Consider the following 12,407-nt stretch of genomic DNA (forward strand, 5'->3'; position numbering starts at 1 on the left):
GATCGCAAATTCTTTAATGGTAGGGATTATGTTGCTTTGTACAAAATGTATGATTAATAAATATTCACTGAATTGAGTGAATGAGTCTTAATGAAAGTAATGATCCTTTGATTCTCTCCATCTCATGTTATATTTGTTAATTTATTCAAGAAATGGGAAGATACCTGGAAAAATAGCTAAATGAAGGGTCATATTTAAACCTAGCTTCCCATCACTTCAAAATAACAAGGACCGTACCAAATAGAGTAGTAGAACAATGCCAAAAACACTGAGGGAATAGAAAAGAATTAATCATAAGAAAAATCCTATAGAATTATCAGAAGAGAGACTGAAAAAATAATTAAGATAACCTGGTACAAAAAAGAGATACTACATAGTAAAACAAAACGATGAGAAAATCTCAAGGCGAGGGGAAATATTGTCAGAAAAAATGCAATGTACAGAAGTGACAGTACAGCAACTGGAAGAACCTCCAAAGTAGGTTAGAATGTCAACAAAAGACTAAAAAGAATAAATAAGGATCATAATTAGAAATGGAAATTAAAGATTACAAGAAAGGATTTAAAAATCAAAGGCTTATGTATTTCTCCAAAATGATGAACTATTGAAAACAAGAGATTATCAGAATTTGAATTAAAAAATGTAGAGATGGATGGAACAAAGAACATCAGAACAAAATCAAAGAAGAGCAAAAATTGTAGAACAGCTCATATTTCTGAAAGCCAAAGCAACTGACCTTGAAGACAGAATGTAGAGTGAAAAACTAAGTCTTTCTGGTTGCCTCTCAGAAAAATTAAGATGAAATAAAAAGTCTGAATAACATGCCTCAGGACATCATACAAGATAATTTTCAGAAATATTTGAAATAGCAGAGAAACAAACCAAAAAAATTCAATAGAGTCCACAGATCACTGATAAAGAAAGCCCCAAATATGTTCCCACATAGAAAAGTAATAGTCAGGCTCCAGAATTTCAGAATTAAGTAATAAATTTTACAAGCATCTAGGAAGAAGCCTTTTATGTACTCCAAGTTTAAATTTTGTAAAGCAAGGAAGAATGCCTTGTCCATGGGAAATTAAAGGGAAAATTATGATATTATATTTTGTAAAGGAAAGGAAATTTGTTTGTATGTCAAATTAGTATATTCTGCAAAATTTAGCTTAACTATTCATGAATAAAAACTTTCAGCAATACTCATTCTTACCAAATAGATAAAAAATGAGCAGAGTGTTTTTCATGTGAATTCACCAAGCAAAAGAAATTTAAGCAAGGTACATAAGTAGCCATACTTTAAAAAGACTAAGCTGACAAATCAATATTTACATGGTACAAAGATTCGATGGCTTAAAAAAAACTCTTTCACTTTGTGTGAATGCTCTTACAGCATATATTTGATGAGAGAGATTAAAATGGGATCAAACACATTTAACAGGGAGGAGCAAAGGAGAGATATAATGAAAGAACTGAATTAATATTTTTGGAATAGGTCATTATAGATGGAGAAGAGTCAGGGCACAGAGGAAGCATGCCAAGTCAAGTTGTCTGGGTGTGCCTGGAGATTGGCGTTGGAGACACCACGAGTCTACTAGGGCAACATTATGCCTGACTTCTTATAATATGCCTGGATTCAACCATTTATTTTATTGCTTACAGTTAATCCTTACCACCACCTTCAGAAGACTGCTTCAATGTTAAATATTTGTTATAATATTTGAGTGGGGAAATTGGCCAAATATAATGAGTCCAAAGAAAATTGAACAGAATGGTGAGAGATCTGGGAATCAGGTTATATGAGGAAAATATCTATCCTGAAAAGAAGATTAATACAAGATATAATCTGTTCAGAAAGCAAAATTAAGACAATTAGGTCAACATTGTAAGTCACTTAACTCTTCTTGTCTTTAGTGTTTTCACTTGTTAAATGAAGGAGTGATTTAATAGCATGGGATGGTAGATAGACTATTAGATTTGATCTTAGACTTGGATTCAAATCAAACCTCAGATACTTACTAGATAGGTGATCCTAGGTAAACCACCTTAGCCTCAGTTTCCTCATTTGTAAAATGGGAATAATATGAGACTACTAGTAATACTTCCTATCTCACAAGGATCAGATTGTGAGGATTAAATGAGATAATGCTGTGTAAAGCAACTTGCAAACTTTAAAGCACTATATAAAAATCAACTGTTATTATGATTACATGACTTCTAAGGTCCCTTCCTGGTCCAAGACCTGAGTCTACGATTCTTGAATGAATGGGAAGTCGGGCAAAATGACTTCTATGATTCCAACTAAGGCTAAAACTTGGTGAATCTACATTATCTTAAAAAAGACAAGATGCATTCACCATCTTTTATTCCTCTTCACCTAATTATCCAGGCAGGAGAATATATATGCCAAATGAAACAGGTAAGCAATAGCTTCTGTTGTGGGCATGTCTAGATATACCATGAGGAATCAGGTAAGTCTCTTCTACCCTGTCCTAGACAAAGTGTGAATTTCCTGGACAATGTGATGGCCCTTTGGGCCAGCATGGGCACATTCATAGCTTCAAACTGTAGCCATATGTAGATAAATTTGCCCAAACCTCAAGAATAATCAAATTCCCTCACAAAAGCTGAACCTTTGGTTTGTCCTTTAAAACAGTTAGATGGGAGAGACAATTTAGAGAGGTTCACAGAAAGACACTGGACCATAAGTAGACATGGAAGGAGGCTAGTATTATCCATGCCAAATTAGAAGAATGGATAATGAGAAGACAAGGTATACATGTATAAGAGTTCTAACCTGACCTCTTTGATCAAGTCACTTTTGGAAAAAGGGAAATGGACAGAAGTGAAGAAATGAAGTTCAGAAACTGCCTCCGACAGTAAATACCTAATTCCATTGCCAAGCATCCATGGAAACAGGGAGTAATATTGGTTTAAAGTATAAGTTAATTTGTAAAACATTACAGAGGATGATGACAGAAATTAACATAAAGATGTAAAGCATTCAAGGAGAAAAATGAACCTACTGTGAGAACCAAGATCCTTTATTGGTGAAGCCAGAAGAAGAACACAAAGTTACAGAATGGATCACATCCGTGGGCATTTTTATAGTGATCTATTTTAAAACATCAGTGATGATAGTGGTACTTCAATATTTAAACTCCACTAAGGTGGCAGAGTTGATAGAGTATCAGGCCTGGAGTCAGGAAGACTCATCTTCCTGAGTTGATATCTGGCCTCAGACATTTACTAGCTGTGTGACCCTAGGCAAGTCATTTAACACTGTTTGTCTCAGTTTCCTTATTTGTAAAACAAGCTGGAGAAGGAAATGGCAAACCTCTCCATTAGCTTAGCCAAGAAAATCCCAAACGGGGTCATGAAGAGCAGACATGACTGAAAAACAACTGACTGACCTCAGTATTCCATGAAGAGGAGAACATGGCAGTGTCACTTCAAAATATGAAATTGGGATAAATGGTTGTGTAAAACCAATCATGAAGAAAAGATAGTTGAACCCTGAGAGTGCTGCAGTCAGTTTTGGGTGCAACAGTGTAGGAAGCATATCTCTAAGTTAGCTCATCTCCAGAGGAGGCTAGTTAGACTGCTGAAGGTTCTTGAGATCATGCCACATGAGGAGCAGTGGAAGAATACTATAAAATTGTTTAGCTTAAAGAAGAGATTTCATGGAATCTTAAGAGTTGTCTTCCATGAAAGAAGGATTAAACTTGCTCTACTTGACTCTGGAAAGCAGAAGAATGAGCACTAAGACTATACAAACAGGAATGACCTGCTTCCAGAGGTAGTATGTTATTCATCATAGACAACTTCAAGCAAAAGCTGGATGGCCATTTATTTGGTGTGCTCTAGAGAGATTCTTGGTCTGGTATGGGTTAGAATAAATGGCCTTGGAGCTCCCTTTCAAATCTAAAGCTCAGTGGTCAGAGCTTACAGGATTGTTGTGAGACTCGAATGGTATAAAATATTTTGCATTTGCATATGACAGTAAGCTATTATAATTTTTTTAAAATTTAGGATGCTACCACAAAGTATTTTATAAATATTTTAATAGCTTTGGTTAGTCAATGAAAGCATCTGTTACTATCTCCCTCCTCCCCACCCCCACTTCCAATGCTGATTACAGGAAAGTCTTGAACTTTATCTGTAAGAAGAGTGAAGGTTCTGTGTTTTGAAGCTATGAATGTGCCCAGAGGAATCCAGATATGTGGAGCTTGCAGAACTCATAGTTAGGCTCATAAAACTGCTCATTAAAATAGTCCATTCTGAAACATATGAGACAAAAACATAAATGGACCCAGGGAAAAAGAATACAGAAATCATTGTGCATTATTTCCAACAAAAATTTTGAATATAGCCCTTCTCCATCACAAGAAATGTATGCAGCCATTTCATGTTTCTTACACAAACAGTCCGCACTTAAAGAACTTTTAAATACCTTCCCTGCAATGCTGGTTTTGAGCCCCTGCCAAAAGCTACTTAATGTTTTTCCAAAGACTGTTGGATGAGCAAGAGGAAAAGAAATATATACACAGCAAACTTTTTAAAAAAAGACATGAGAAGAATAGATCAGTTGTTTAGCAAACAAGTTCTGTTTTGGATTTTGTCGAACTTACAATTTCTAAATTGGTCTAAACCACCCCTCCACTACCATCCAAACAAGCTGAGATTAAAAAAAAAAAAGATTGATCTAGTAGATTAATGAGAATGTGATCTAATTTCTTTTTTAGAACACAAAAAGTAACTAGGTTGAAGAGCCTGAAAAAACCTGTATGGTTGGAAAGGAATGAAAATTAAGAGGTTTTTAGCCTACAAGTAAGGAGGCAATTAGCCCTAAAGCATTTCAGACAGAATCTAGTTACACAATGGCTGGCTAGCCTATGGCGCCCAAAGCCAAGAACAACACTCACAGCCAGCAGTGTAAATCATTTATAGACCACTCTGTGTGGAAAAGAAGGGAGGGGGAGAAAGGGGTGGCTGTCCAGACACCAAGCAGATTTTTAATATTTGCTCCAGTGAGGTACCTCACTCTGATGGGGTAGGAATGGGGCACAGCTAGCAATTTCAAAAGATTTTCGAGGTGAGGCAAACATACAAACAATGCTCTCTCCAGAAAGATATAGGAGTGAATCATGTGGTCTGAATTAATTTGGGGCTACCCTGTGGTTTTTCTTTGCTTCATATCCAGTCTGATGTCGTGGGGGAGTGGAGAGGAAGAAAATGAGGTTTTGGAAAGCTTGCCTGGATTATGTCTTTATTCATTTTCACGAAAAATGCATCACTTGGCTAAGTGCTAAATTCAACTTAGAAATTTGGGGGGGAGGGGGAGTATCTCATGAAAATCACATGAGAGCTAGAGCTAGCCTGTGATAAGCAATGAATCAGTCTGAGAGACATCCCTCCTTCTGTTAGCAATGCAAGATTTCAACAGGCTCCCCAATAACATTTAACCAGCCCTCATGGTCAGGTCATGAGGGGTCCCATAGTGATTTTGACAGGGTAGAAGGGGAGTGGAAAACTGACAGGCTTCCAGGGTGAAAATCAGAATCCGAGCTCTTTGACAAAAACTAACAGTTATGCTGCCAGTGAGGTAGCCTGTCCATTCAGAAAACTCAATCCTGAAACATATTTATCTAAGAAGGGATTGTTATGAAGATTTCTAATTTACCTTGGTTCCTAAACAGAATAATTTTACATACATTTTCCACTGGTCTCTAACACACCTGAATTAGGAGTAACAATCTGTATGGATTTTAATTTTCAATCGTCATTTTTCTACACATAGCAGGGAGTTTTCAATTCACACACACATTCTTGTAAGAACAACGTAAGTTAGCAGGATTTAAAGCCTTCTATTTTCAAGTCTGAAGTCCCTATACGGAAATTGTGGTTCAGGTGCCAAGGAATACAGTCATTCATTATTTCTTTTTCCCCCCTCTTAGCTCCATAAGGATATTAGCAGATGGGGGAGGGTGGCTAGGAAGGCAGAGGAAGGGGAGAAGTGAAAGGGAGATGAAGATGGCATTTTAATAGCTCCTACCACTGATTTCACACAGTAGGAACCTTGTGCTCCAGACTTGAACTGCTTCCTTCCTCCTTTGGCTAACCCTCTACTAAGTCAGTATTCTAAGTCATGCATTGTTGTTTTTAGATGTAATTGGAAGTGGATTTGAGTAACAAATGGCCCTTTTGAGAGTGAGAGACTGGGGGTGCCTGAGGAAGCTGCACACAACTCCGTCTATTGTTGGTGAGCCATTTTCAGTAAACACTTTCTCTATATGGAGGAAAAGGCAATCGATGAAGTGGATATAAAACCATTGGAGCCCTCCCTCCCCACCCCAGTGTCTAGTAGGACTCCTCAATTTATATGCTCTGAAATAATAGCTTATATTTATTATAGTACATGCCTTTCACAGTTCATACTAAAACTGTATCTGTTTCTCTCTTTTTTAAAAGAAACGAAAGTTCAGTTCTAGCAAGAACACCAATATAAGAGGTCTCTACACCACTGTGTGCCCCTCAGCCAAAAATGCAGTCCCCTTAGGAAATCCTTAGTGTGTCCAGCAAAAATGTGCAGACATGGTATTGTGGAAAGAGGTTTGAGTATTGAACATAGTAGCTCACATTTAGATAGCATTTTATAGTTTACAAAGCATTTTATATCTATTGACTTATTTGATATTTGTTTCAATAGTTTTTATAACCCAAAGGAAGGTGAAGGGTGTTAATGAATATTTTTCAAAAGCAGCAGTGCTACAAACAGATCACAGTATTTGGTTTTACATGATGTTGAAAATTAAAATTCCCATACCACCCTCATATGTTTATACAAGGAATATACAGATTTGAAAGCTTGCTTAACTCTTTTTTTTTTTCTGATAAAGAGTCACCAAGATGGTCCCAGGATATATATGAGAGATGGTTCAGTACATCGTCTGCTCTCCACTCCCCCATACCCAACTCTAAATAGCGGAACCAAATGATCCATAAATATTTTTCAGATAATGGTGACCAAGTGAAACAAAGAAAGATCTTTTTCTCCATCTTAATGATCACATTTGTATATTGGCTAAATGTTACTGGGTTACATAGGCAATAGATGACTGGGGATAATGGAGTTTCATTTAAGTCAAGGGCAGTTCTTCAGAGACATTAAAAAGGTAAAATATAGACAAAGCAGGTAGACCATTTGTTGTGTTGATCCCTATTTTCATCTCCATTTCTAGAGTTGAGTTTTTTTACCTACCTCAACTCTGGAAATGGAGATGAAAGAAGAGCTTTAAGTAATTTTTGAGTATTTAATTTAATTTCTCTGTGTTTTGTTTTCCTCATTAATAAAATGAGGATAACAACACCATTTAGAGACATTGTAAAGGATAATAAAAATTACAAAGCATTTATCACTTACAAGCTGCTAATAGTCAAAATGCTCCTGTAAATGACATTACAATATTTTAGGAATACAGAAAAGCAGTGTATAAGTAAATGAAAGAAAAAAATTAAAATAATAACCAACCAACTTAAAAACACAAGAGCTTCATGAAATACATTTTCTATCTTGAAAGCAATAGTAATTATTTGAAATTACACCCTCTCAAATTTGGTATTATAGACAAAAAAAGGGGGGTAGGATGTTCATTCTTACACTCACAATGAGATTTGTAGTGACAACTTTAAGTTCAATAGTATATTCCTATTGTAAATATTCTATATAGGAGCATGGAACAGTATGAAGTACAGTATCACACGGCTGTATATAGAGTGGTCATTTTAGACAGAAGGATAAAAATATGTTTGAGCTAGGCAAAACCACAATCTACTAATGGCTCACAACCCCTTTGGGTGAACCACTGTTTATTGCATTAGTCTCTTTTGGCTGTATGCTGATCAGGGAAGCTGAAGGATTGGAATTTATCACTTAATCAGCTGCCAAGAGGTGGGCACACTGATCTCTATCATTAAGGTGGGCAGAGCTCTGAGTGTGCCATCCTACTGAATATGGACTTAGTAAAGCTCAAATGAAGACATTCTGTTTTAAAATGCACAGGAAATAGTTGTGCTACTCTCATATTTTCAGTTGTTTCTAGTCTGTTCATTTCATTTTGTTACAAGCCTATTCTTTCCCTTTCCCTGCAACAAAAGTGTGTTTTAAAATGGTGCATTGGAATCCCTCCCCCTTCCCCATCTTACTAATTCAAAAACAGCTGAACTTAACTTTCTGAAAACATGTAAAAACTCCTGGGCTGAGACCTGGTATATCAAATTTCAGACTGAAGGGTTTTGGGTTGGTTTTTTTTTTGGCATTTGTATTACCAACAGTTTATACTAAAAATGCTGACAGATGTAAAACAGCCTCACCAAACCAATCTTTACGTGAATCTTGGACAAGTATGCGGTTTCTTGGGGGGGAAAAAGAAAAAAAAACATTACCAGTCACCGAATAATTTAACTTTTAAAAACTTTGCTTTTATTTTCTTTTTCTTCAACAGAGAAGAGAACCATTAGTCAAATGTAACTGAATTTGGGACCTATGAAAGGCCAACTCACTTGCTGTTTCCTATTCTGTCTTCTTCACAATATAAGAGATATTGCTGTGTTTACCACAACTGAAGGCTAAGATAAGAGCCAGACATCTGAAGCTATAACTTAGAAAACTCCACGTAGATAGCTAAATGAAGAATTTGCTGCAGGAAGTCTCTTGAAACATGGAGAAAATATGAAAAAACCTCTGATATCATTTCTGGTAGTACTTTTTCTTTGCTGATACTAAAGAATGAGTTGAGAAAACTGAAAACAGTGAAGGTTGGATCAGAGATAATTGGATGTTAATAAGTATTCTAAAGACAGGTCACTCAGATTTTCCAAGGTGGGGTATGAGGAAGCAGCAGGAATCATTTTAAGGGATGTCAGTGGATGAAAATGAATCTTAGCTTTAAGGAGGAGGAAGAGATGAATAGCCCTTTTGTCCCTGTAACCTTTGCTATCTGAATCCATTTTAGGTAATCCCATCTGGCATACCTACATTTCTGGTGTTGTTTCAGTTGGGAATGATATTACTTGGTTCTGTTTGTCCTGATCCATTGAGCAGCATTATGCTACATTATTAAGGAACAATTAAGTAGTGTACAGATAGACTCATTGCTGCTATATATCATGAACTTAAGAAAATTGCTTAACATAACTGAGCAAAAATAGCCTTGGCATAATGCCAAAAACAAGACTTAAAAAAAATTTCTGCCCTCTATTATATCCTCTCTGATGGTGGGGCACTTTGGAAGAGTACTGTAAACATTTTATTACTTTTCTGCTTCCTAGAGAATTGTTTTCACAAACTCCAAGGAAAGCATTTCCTTTCTTACCCTCCAGTTGTTACTCAGTTATGCTGTAATATACTGCTTTCCTTCAAGTCCCAGCTAAAATACCACCCTCTACAAGAAGCCTTTCCCAACCCCCCTTTAATGCTAGTGCTTTACCTTCTGTTGATTATTTCCAATTTATCCTGCCTATAGTTTATTTATATACAGTAGGTTTTATATTGTCTCCCCCATTACAGTGTGAGCTCTTTGAGAGAAGGGATTGTTTTTTGTATTTCTTTTTATCCTTAGAGTTTGGAACAAGGCTTGGAACATAGTAAATACTTATTAAATTATTGTTGATGGAATGACTAATAAAATGTTTTTCTCAAAACTTGAATGTTGCATAAATAATCATGAAATGGAAAGCTGCATTGGAAAGATTAAAATAATCCAAAGATCATCTGGATGTCATCAATATGTATCTGACAATCAAGCACAAGGAATATATCACCTAGGAGAAAAAAAAATACAAATAAGATAAAGAGGGAGTGCATGAAAAATGTGAGTCATTCCCTGTTGTAATTAATTTATCAACAAGCACTGGAGATGAATGACATTGATGCAAAAAGTTAAATGGAAGAACTGAATTAAAAAACCAGCTCAGACACCAGCTGTGTGATCTTGGGCAAGTAAGTTAACTAGTTTCAGCATCAGTTTCCTCATCAGGAAAATGGGGATAATAATAGTACCTAGGGTTGTTGTGAGGATAAAATGAGTTAATATACAGCATGTTACAAAAGTTTTAGTGCAGCTTTATTCTATTAAAGCTTAAAACTGCACTAAGACTTCTGACTTACTTTGTATGTTAAGCACTGAAAAACCTTAGATCACTATATAAATGTTATCTGTTGCTAAATATCTTCATTTATCATTTCATTCATTTATGAAAACTTAAATCACTTTGGTTCCATCAACAAGTATAGTAAAACTTTATTATAAATTTAGTGCCTCTCTATGCTTATACTCATCACACACACTGATCTTGGTAGACTGGATCCCCCTAAAGTAGTTGCTGCTTTCTCAAGGGTAACCCTGTGGCTGGCTATCTTCCTTGACACTATTGCTCATTAGCCCCTACCAGTGTGCTTCTCTTTATCAATCAGCCTGTGGACTCAGTTCTTAGAAAAGGCATTTACTCAAATGGTAAGCAAGGAGAGGAGTTACAAAGTAGATAAAATAAAACAAACATTTTTCTACAAATGCACACAGATTCCATAGGGGAAAGAATGGGTACACATTTGCATCGTAATGGCAGTGAGGCATACTTCTAGGGAAAACACAGAATAAATTTGACTCAGATCTCCAGAGTTGCAGGACTTCATACTTTTCCCTCCATGTAATGTCCTCATAAAGTTCACTTCAGGTTATGGCAATGGTAATAGATGAGCTATCTCCTTGCTTAATTGGGCTGGCTACTCAAATAGCATAACATTCTTTTTCCCTAATTATTGTTTTAATTTCCTCTTCATTTGGTATTGAATTCACCCTTTTCATTTTAAAAAATATTTATTTATTTTTGGTTTTCAACACTCAGTTTTGTAAGATTTTGCATTCTAAATTTTTCCCCCTCCCTCCTGTCCTGTCCTCCCCAAGATGACATACAATCTGATATAGGCTATACATGTACAATCACATTAAACCTATTCCCACTTTAGTTATGTTGTGAAAGAAGAATCAGAACAAAAGGGAAAAACCATGAGAAAGAAAAATATAGCATGCTTGTATCTGCATTCAGACTCCACATTTCCTTCTCTGGATGCAAATAGCATTTTCTATCACAAGTCTTTTGGAATTGTCTTAGATCATTGCATTGCTGAGAAGAGCTAAGTCTATCAAAGTTGGTCATCGCATAGTGTTGCTGTTACTGTGTGTACAATGTTCTTCTAGTTCTGCTCACTTCAGTCAGCATCAGTTCATGTAAGTCTTTCCAGGTTTTTCTGAAATCTGCTTGCTCATCATTTCTTATGGAACAATAGTATTCCATTACATTCGTATACTACAACTTGTTCAGCCATTCCCCAGTTGATGGACATCCCCTCAATTTCCAATTCTTGATCACTACAAAAAGAGCTGCTACAAATATTTTTGTACATGTGGGTTCTTTTCCCTTTTTAATGATCTCTTTGGGATATAGTCCTAGTAGTGGTATTGCTGGATCAGTGGATATACAGTTTTATGGCCCTTTGGCCATAGTTCCAATTGCTCTCTAGATTGGTTGGATCATGCACAACTCCACCAACAATGCGTTAGTGTTTCAATTTTTCCACATCTTCTCCAACATTTATTATTTTCCTTTTTTGTCACATTAGCCCATCTAATAGGTGTGATGTGGTACCTTAGAGTTGTTTTAATTTGCATTTATCTAATCAATAGTGATTTAGAGCATTTTTGTATTTGACTATAGATAGCTTTAATTTCTTCCTCTGAAAACTGCCTGTTCTTATGCTTTGGCCAATTATCAACTGGGCAATGACTTGTGTTCTTATAAATTTGACTCAGTTCTCTATATATTTGAAATGAGGCCTTCATCAGAGACTCTGGCTGTAAAAATGCTTTCCCAGCTTTCTGCTTCCCTTCTAATCTTGGTTGCTTTGGCTTTGTTTGTGCAAAAACTTTTAAATTTAGTGTAATCAAAATGATCCATTTTGCCTTTCATAATGTTCTCCATCTCTTCTTTGGTCATAAATTCTTTCCTTCTCCATAGATCTAACAGTTAAATTATTCTTTGCTCTCCTAATTTGCTTATAGTCTCATCCTTTATGTCTAAATCATGTACCCATTTTGACCTTATCTTGGTATGTGGTGTAAGATGTCAGTCTATGTCTAGTTTCTGCCATGCTTTTTCCAGTTTTCCCAGCAGTTTTTGTCAAATAGTGTGTTCTTATCTTAGAAGCTGGAGTCTTTGGGTTTATCAAACAGTAGATGACTGTAGTCATTGACTACTGTGTTTTGTGTGCCCAACCTATTCCACTGATCCACCACTCTATTTCTTAGCCAGTCCCAAGTAGTTTTGATGATTGCTGTTTTATAATACAGTTTTAGATC

At 36.0% G+C, this 12,407-nt stretch overlaps 1 protein-coding gene and 1 long non-coding RNA gene across 7 annotated transcripts in view; one reads left to right on the top strand and one right to left on the bottom strand.

The window, feature by feature from the left end:
• The window catches only part of LOC110196999 (uncharacterized), a 45,580-nt gene extending 35,733 nt beyond the window's left edge, over positions 1 to 9,847 (top strand). The window contains exons 4-5 of the long non-coding RNA XR_013487366.1: positions 6,158 to 6,253; positions 8,496 to 9,847. This is a non-coding gene — a long non-coding RNA (uncharacterized LOC110196999). The remainder of the gene's footprint in view (positions 1 to 6,157; positions 6,254 to 8,495) is intronic.
• DNM3 (dynamin 3) overlaps positions 1 to 12,407 on the bottom strand; it is a 682,754-nt gene that overhangs the window by 144,473 nt on the left and 525,874 nt on the right. The window lies entirely within an intron of this gene.

This window comes from Phascolarctos cinereus, unplaced genomic scaffold (assembly GCF_003287225.1).
Source record: "Phascolarctos cinereus isolate Bilbo 61053 unplaced genomic scaffold, phaCin_HiC Scaffold_5;HRSCAF=322, whole genome shotgun sequence".
Classification (NCBI taxonomy): domain Eukaryota; kingdom Metazoa; phylum Chordata; class Mammalia; order Diprotodontia; family Phascolarctidae; genus Phascolarctos; species Phascolarctos cinereus.